The sequence below is a fragment of the Lathyrus oleraceus genome, chromosome 6 (assembly GCF_024323335.1).
Source record: "Lathyrus oleraceus cultivar Zhongwan6 chromosome 6, CAAS_Psat_ZW6_1.0, whole genome shotgun sequence".
Lineage (NCBI taxonomy): Eukaryota > Viridiplantae > Streptophyta > Magnoliopsida > Fabales > Fabaceae > Lathyrus > Lathyrus oleraceus.
This window is the reverse complement of record NC_066584.1, coordinates 21120355-21127794: the sequence shown is the minus strand read 5'-3', so window position 1 is coordinate 21127794 and position 7440 is coordinate 21120355.

Here is a 7440-nt window from a genome sequence, read left to right as displayed (position 1 = left end):
AAATACCAGACTGGATCGTACGCTAGACTGTATCCGAGTTGCAGAATGGGTCGTCTATTAGGCAGTATCCGAGAGGGGTAGTCGTATGCTAGGCTACACGTCAGAATGTACCGTATGCTAGGTAGTCTCTGAGAAATGAAAGGTCTAACTGGGTTGTAAATTAGACCGTATTGGAGTAGTTGAAGATCAGAATGGATCGTCCGTTAGATCGTATCTGAGTGGAAGGAGTCATATGTTGAGCTGAATCAGAATGAACCGTACGTTAGACTGTATCTGATCGTATTTGTAGATGTTGTATTTGCAATAAATGGCCGGGATGGGCTTAAAGATACCATCCTTAGGAGGATAATTAACCTGAAAAATAAAGCTAGCTTCATGCCATGTCATGATGCATGAGATGTTTTATGCTTTTGACAATAAATGCGAACAATGTATGCATGCGTATGCTGTGAAATGATGTAATGAATGAATTATGCATCTGAAAAGTTCTTCCCGAGGACTCTACTGGGGAAATAAATCTCAGTCTTCTGGTTGGAGATAATGGTATCGGTGATCCTTTCGTAGCTAGGGATACTTGATTCTTGTCTGATGGTAGAAATATTTGACAGCCTGGCTGGGGATGGGAGAGATGACCAGTCTGTCTAGTGATGCCAATTTCTTCTGGGGAATAACTGGTTTTGTTGAGGAATAGAATTGGTAACGGATTCATTGGAAGCATGGTTAGACCTTCTCCTCGATCCTGAAGTCTTGTAGTAATCGCTATTTCTATTTTATGCATGCATTTTTGGTACACATTGATCATATTCAAATGCACATATCAATTCAAATTAAATCAATGGACGTTTATGCAAACAAAACAGACAAAGTAAAAACAAAATCATCTTTTAGGAAATAAAATTGTATTGATTTTGAAAGAGGGCCTATAAACAGGCAATTCGTGTACAAAGAGACAGAAATCCTAGTAAGAGGAAATTGTCGAGAAAACAAAGAAAAAGCTATGAAGGAAAAGCCCTGTTGATTTTAACTCTACTACTGTCATTATGTCTTCAAGCATCTCATCCCTTGCTGTCGGATGGAAGTGATTAGCTTGTTCAGTCCTTTGAACTGGGTTGAAGCTGACTGAGAACGGGACATAGTCTTACGCTTTAATCCCTAATTTTTGCCTGAACCGCCTTTTCAGGTTTTCAGTCCACCAGGATACCCTTTTTTGCCCAAGCCGCCTTTTCAGGTTTTTGACTTGCCGGGTGTACATTTTTATATGTTTATCCCTAATTTTTGCCCGAACCCTTTTTGGCTCGCCGGGATGCCCTTACTTTTTCCTAGACACGTCGACCTAGCGGGTCTCTTTTATGCGTAGTATTTTTTAACTATGTCCGTGTTCACGGGATGCGGGAAGTCTTCGCCGTCCATTGTAGCAAGTATCATGGCTCCACCAGAGAATACCTTCTTAACTACAAATGGCCCTTCGTATGTGGGAGTCCATTTGCCCCTGGGATCACCTTGTGGTAGAATGATACGCTTGATAACTAAGTCGCCGATTTGATACACCCGTCTCTTGACCTTTTTGTTGAATGCCTGAGTCATGCGCTTCTGATATATCTGCCCATGACAAACAGCCGCGAGTCTTTTTTCATCAATCAAATTTATCTGATCGAGTCGAGTCTAAATCCATTCATCTTCATCTAGGCCCGCCTCTTTCATGATTCTTAGAGAGGGAATCTGGATTTCCACGGGTAAAACGGCTTCCATTCCATAGACTAAAGAGAAAGGAGTTGCCCCTGTCGAAGTGCGTACTGAAGTGCGATAACCATGGAGAGCAAATGGTAACATCTCATGCCAGTCTTTGTATGTTACTGTCATCTTTTGTATGATCTTCTTAATATTCTTATTAGCAGCCTCCACGGTGCCGTTCATCTTTGGCCGATACGGAGAAGAGTTATGGTGTTTTATTTTGAACTGCGTGCAGAGTTCAACAATCATCTTGTTGTTCAAATTAGTGCCATTATCAGTGATAACTCTTTCAGGGATGCCGTATCGACAGATGAGATTATTCTTGATGAATCGTGCCACCACATTCCTGGTAACAGAAGCAAATGAGGCTGCCTCTACCCACTTTGTAAGGTAATCAATAGCAACAAGGATGAAGCGATGTCCATTAGAAGCCGTAGGTTTGATCTCCCCGATCATATCAATGCCCCACATTGCAAAGGGCCAAGGGGCCGTCAACACGTTTAATGGAGCAGGAGGTACATGTATTTTATCCGCATAGATCTGGCACTTGTGACAAGTTCTGGAGTGGTGGTGGCAATCAGCTTCCATGGTAGACCAATAATACCCTGATCTCAGAATCTTCTTGGCCATTGTATGTCCACTAGAGTGAGTCCCAAAAATACCGTCATGCATGTCTTCCATAATCTTTTCTGCTTCCTTTTTATCCACACAACGAAGCAAAGTCGAATCATGATTACGCTTGTATAATATTCCATTACTCAAAAGGAATTTAGCGGAGAACTTCCTCAGGAATTTTCTGTCATTGATGGACGCCCCTTCAGGGTATTCCCGAGCTTCTAAATATCTTTTTACTTAGTGGAACCAAGGTTTCTCTAATACTTCGGCAGCGTTAAGTTCATAACAATATGCTGGTTCATCTAGTCGTTCAATGGTAATCTTGGGAGCTTCATTGTCCCATCTGACTCTGAACATAGAGGACATGGTGGCCAAGGCGTCTGCCAACTGATTCTCTTCTCGTGGAATATGTTCGAATGTAATCTTTTCAAAGTATGGGATTAATGTCAACACCCGCTCTCGATAAGGGATGAGATTCGGATGTTTAGTGTCCCATTCTCCTTTGATCTGACTGATTACTAATGCTGAGTCTCCGTACACACTCAAAAACTTGATTCTCAGGTCTATAGCAGCTCTGAGTCCCAAAATACATGCCTCATACTCGGCCATATTGTTGGTACAATCGAAACATAGTCTAGCAGTGAAAGGCGTATGGCAACCCTTGGGAGAAATAATTACAACACCAACACCATTACCCAACGCATTAGAAGATCCATCGAAAACCATAGTCCATCCGGATCCCGGTTCGGGTCCTTCATCTGGTCCAGGTTCTTCATAATCAGTAACAAGCATGACATCCTCATCTGGGAACTCAAAATTCATAGATTGGTAATCATCCACTGCTTGATGAGCCAAATGATCAGCTAGCATGCTTCCTTTGATTGCTTTCTGGGTAGTATACTGGATATCATACTCTGTTAAAATCATCTGCCATCTTGCTATTCTTCCGGAGAGGGCAGGTTTCTCAAATATGTATTTGATGGGATCCATCTTAGAAATCAACAAAGTGGTATGATTCAACATATACTGTCTTAGTCGGCGAGCAGCCCAGGCCAAAGCACAGCAAGTTCTCTCGAGCAGTGAGTATCTTGTTTCACAGTCGGTAAACTTTTTGCTAAGGTAGTATATGGCATGCTCTTTTCGACCAGACTCGTCATGTTGCCCCAACACACACCCCATTGAATTTTCTAACACGGTTAAATACATAATTAGAGGTCTTCCTTCAACTGGTGGTATCAGGATCGGAGGCTCCTGGAGATACTTCTTGATTTTGTCAAAAGCTTCTTGACATTCGTCATTCCATATCATCTCTTGATTCTTCCTCAGTAGTTTGAAGATGGGTTTGCAGGTAGCAGTTAAATGGGAGATAAACCGGGCGATGTAATTCAAACGTCCCAAGAAACCTCTGACTTCCTTATCTGTACGGGGCACTAGCATTTCTTGGATAGCTCTCGCCTTAGCTGGGTCAACCTCAATTCCTTTACCACTGACAATAAATCCCAAGAGTTTACCAGATCTTACTCCAAAGGTGCATTTGTTTGGGTTCCGTCTCAGCTTGTATTTCTTCAACCTCTCAAACAATTTGTACAAATGATCGAGATGTTCTTCTTCAGTATGAGATCTGGCTATCATGTCATCCACATATACTTCTATTTCGTGATGAATCATATCATGGAACAAAACTACCATAGCACGCTGGTATGTTGCTCCTGCATTCTTCAAACCGAATGGCATTACTTTGTAACAGAAAGTGCCCCATTGCGTCACAAACGTAGTTTTCTCCATGTCTTCAGGTGCCATTTTAATCTGGTTATAACCCGAGAATCCATCCATGAAGGAGAATACTTTGTGTTGAGCGGTGTTATCTACCAGAACGTCGATGTGCGGGAGTGGAAAGTCATCTTTGGGACTTGCTTTATTCAAATCTCTGTAATCTACACACATTCGCACCTTGCCATCCTTCTTTGGCACTGGTACCACATTAGCAACCCATTGAGGATAAGAAGTAACAGCCAGAAAACCTGCGTCAAATTGTTTCATAACCTCGGCTTTGATCTTCTCGGACATTTCAGGACGCATGCGGCGAACCTTTTGCTTAACAGGACGACAATCTTCCTTCGTTGGCAAACGATGCACTACTATATCAGTATCCAATCCTGGCATGTCTTCATAAGACCAAGCGAAAATCTCTACATAGTCATGTAACATCTGAATCAATCTTTCTTTAATACTGTTTTCCAAGCCTGCTCCTATTTTGACTTCTCTCTTGTCCACTTCAGTACCCAGGTTTACAATTTCGATTGACTCTTCATGCGGCTGTATAGTCCTTTCTTCTTGCAGTAACAGTCTGGCAAGTTCTCCAGGTACTTCACAATCTTCCTCACTTCCATCCTCGGCTTGGTAGATCGGATTTTCAAAGTCATAATGGACAGTAGTAGAACTATTATCAACAGGATCCAGAGTGGGTATGGATCTGCAATTCGTTACGTGAGTGTGTGTAAGAAAACATAGCTTTTTCGGAAGATGACAGGAAAGATAAAGAGCGCAATATTTGAATGCAAAAAGTCCATTGATTTATTGAATATGAATATGCTTATGAAAATGACAAAACCCTTAACAAATTAGCTATTGTGCCCCGGGCATAGACACAATACTTTAAGAAGTTCAATTGTAAAAACTAAAAAAATTTGTAACACTAAAATAGACAATAACAATTACTCCTGACTAAAGGAAATCAGGATAGTGTCTTCAGCCTTCCAATTATTGAGTCCGTCACCAATAGTTGGGAAAATCCAGCTATCCAGGTCGCAATCGCTACCAGCATCTTCTACAACATTACTTTGATCTTTGACCATCTTTTCAGAGTTAAATCCCAGACCAGCCTTGTCAGACTTGTATGGTACGTTGATCAGTTGACCCCAACCAGTACGACCACCATTTTCAACCACGGCTTGAGCGTCCTTCAGAGAAATCATGGCAGGAGGAGCATGAATAACCTTGGGCACAAGGGGAGTCGGCTTAAGGACAGGACTGGGCGGAGGGACCACTTCAAATGACTGAGAAGGAGTCTCGACGAATTCGCCATCCATCTCGACGTATCTGAAGGACTGCACACTACTGACAATGTACTCTTCTTCTCCACACACAGTGACAATCTTACCCTCTATTGGATACTTCAGCTTTTGATGGAGAGATGAAGCTACGACACTTGCCTCATGAATCCAAGGGCGTCCCAGCAAGCATGAATAGGCAGGACGGATGTTCATCACGTGAAAGGTAGTGTTGAAGACTTGAGGTCCTATCTTGATAGGGAGAACCACTTCACCATGGACAACACTTTTTGCACCGTCGTACGCACGCACCACAGTATCACTAGGTTTCAATTCGATGTTCTTACAGTCAAGTTTATCGAGCACAGCTGTCGGCAGCATATTCAAAGAAGAGCCGTTGTCGATCAATACGTGAGATAAGGTGATCCCCTTACACTCAATGGAGATATGCAGAGCTCTATTGTGATTCTTTCCTGCTGGTGTCAGATCAGCATCGGAAAAGCCTAGGCCACTGTCAACAGTTAAATTGGCCACATAGTTTTCGAATTTATCGACGGATGTCTCCTGGGGTACATGAGCAGTCTTCAAGAATTTTATCAATGCCTTGGCATGAGATTCAGAAGATAATAACAAGGATAACATCGAGATCTTAGATGGAGTATGCCCCAGCTGTTCTACCACATCAAAATCACTCTTACGGATGATTTTCAGCATTTCCTCCATTTCCTGCTTGGCAACATTTTCAGCAGTAACTTCGACCGGTGTCTTTGACCGAGGAGGGTTGACTGGTTCCTTGCCTCGAGTTTCAGGGGCGGGAGGTGAGATTTCTGGAGAGAAGATCCTTCCACTTCGAGTAACTTTACTAGTCCCAACAATGTCATTAGGATTAGCAGAATTACCAACTTGCTTTATGCCATGGATGTAAACATCACCTCCATAATTCCACGGAATGGCTTTGCTGGAGAAATACGGTACTGGGCCAGGTGCAGTAATGATTAGGGGAGCCACCTTGGGCTCAGCAGTAATCTTCACAGGCGCTCTAGTAGCGGTAATCTTCACTGGAACTTTGGACCTAGCAATCACAGATATTTCTTCAGTAGGGTTTTCCACCTTAGGAACCCTTTCGAAGAGAATTGTACGATCATCTATCAGCCGTTGAATACCATTCCTCAACTTCAAGCACTCATTGGGTCGGAGTATACAGCGATCGCAATTTTCAGCACAACCTGGAAATAAACCAGCTTGCAATAAATTATTCTTGATGATCAGGAGAGGAGATGTTAAATCAGCTACATTAGAAATGTGAGAATTGTCATCCGTAGCATTAACGGCCTTGTCATGATTAGGCATAGGTGCAGTGATGACGTTAGGAGTCTCCGGAGGCTCAAATTCAATTTCCCCGGCTTCGATCATATCCTGAACCCTATTCTTCAATGACCAGCAATCGTTTGTATCATGTCCGGGGCTATCGGAGTGATATGCACACCTGGCATTGGGATTATAACGAGAAGAGGCAGTGTTGGGTTTCGTAGGAGGATCTCTGAGGGTGATCAGATTTTCCTTTAGCATTCCCTGCAGTGCCTGTGCCAAGGTCATATTGATCCTGGTAAACTGCCTTCTTGGCTTGTCTTGTTTGGGCTGGAAGCTTTGAGATGGCGGTGCTGCAATCGTAACCGCTCCAATGGTATGGTCACGATTTTTCTTGTTATGACCCTTTTGACCGTACACAGCATTTGATTCATTCCTCCCCTGATAGGACCTTTTGGTGCTTGCAGGGGTAGCCGCCTGTATCTTTCCACTTCGGATGCCGCTTTCAACACGCTCACCTGTCAATATAAGTTCAGTGAAACCTGATGAAGAACTCCCCAGTAGATGGCTGTAGAATGGGCCAGTCAGTGTGCCCATGAACATGTCCACTAATTCTCGGTCAGTCATAGGGGGTTTGACTCTGCCAGCCAAATCTCTCCATTTTTGAGCATATTCTTTGAAGCTTTCTTTGGATCCCATAGTCATATTCTGCAACTGTAGCCGAGTAGGCGCTAGT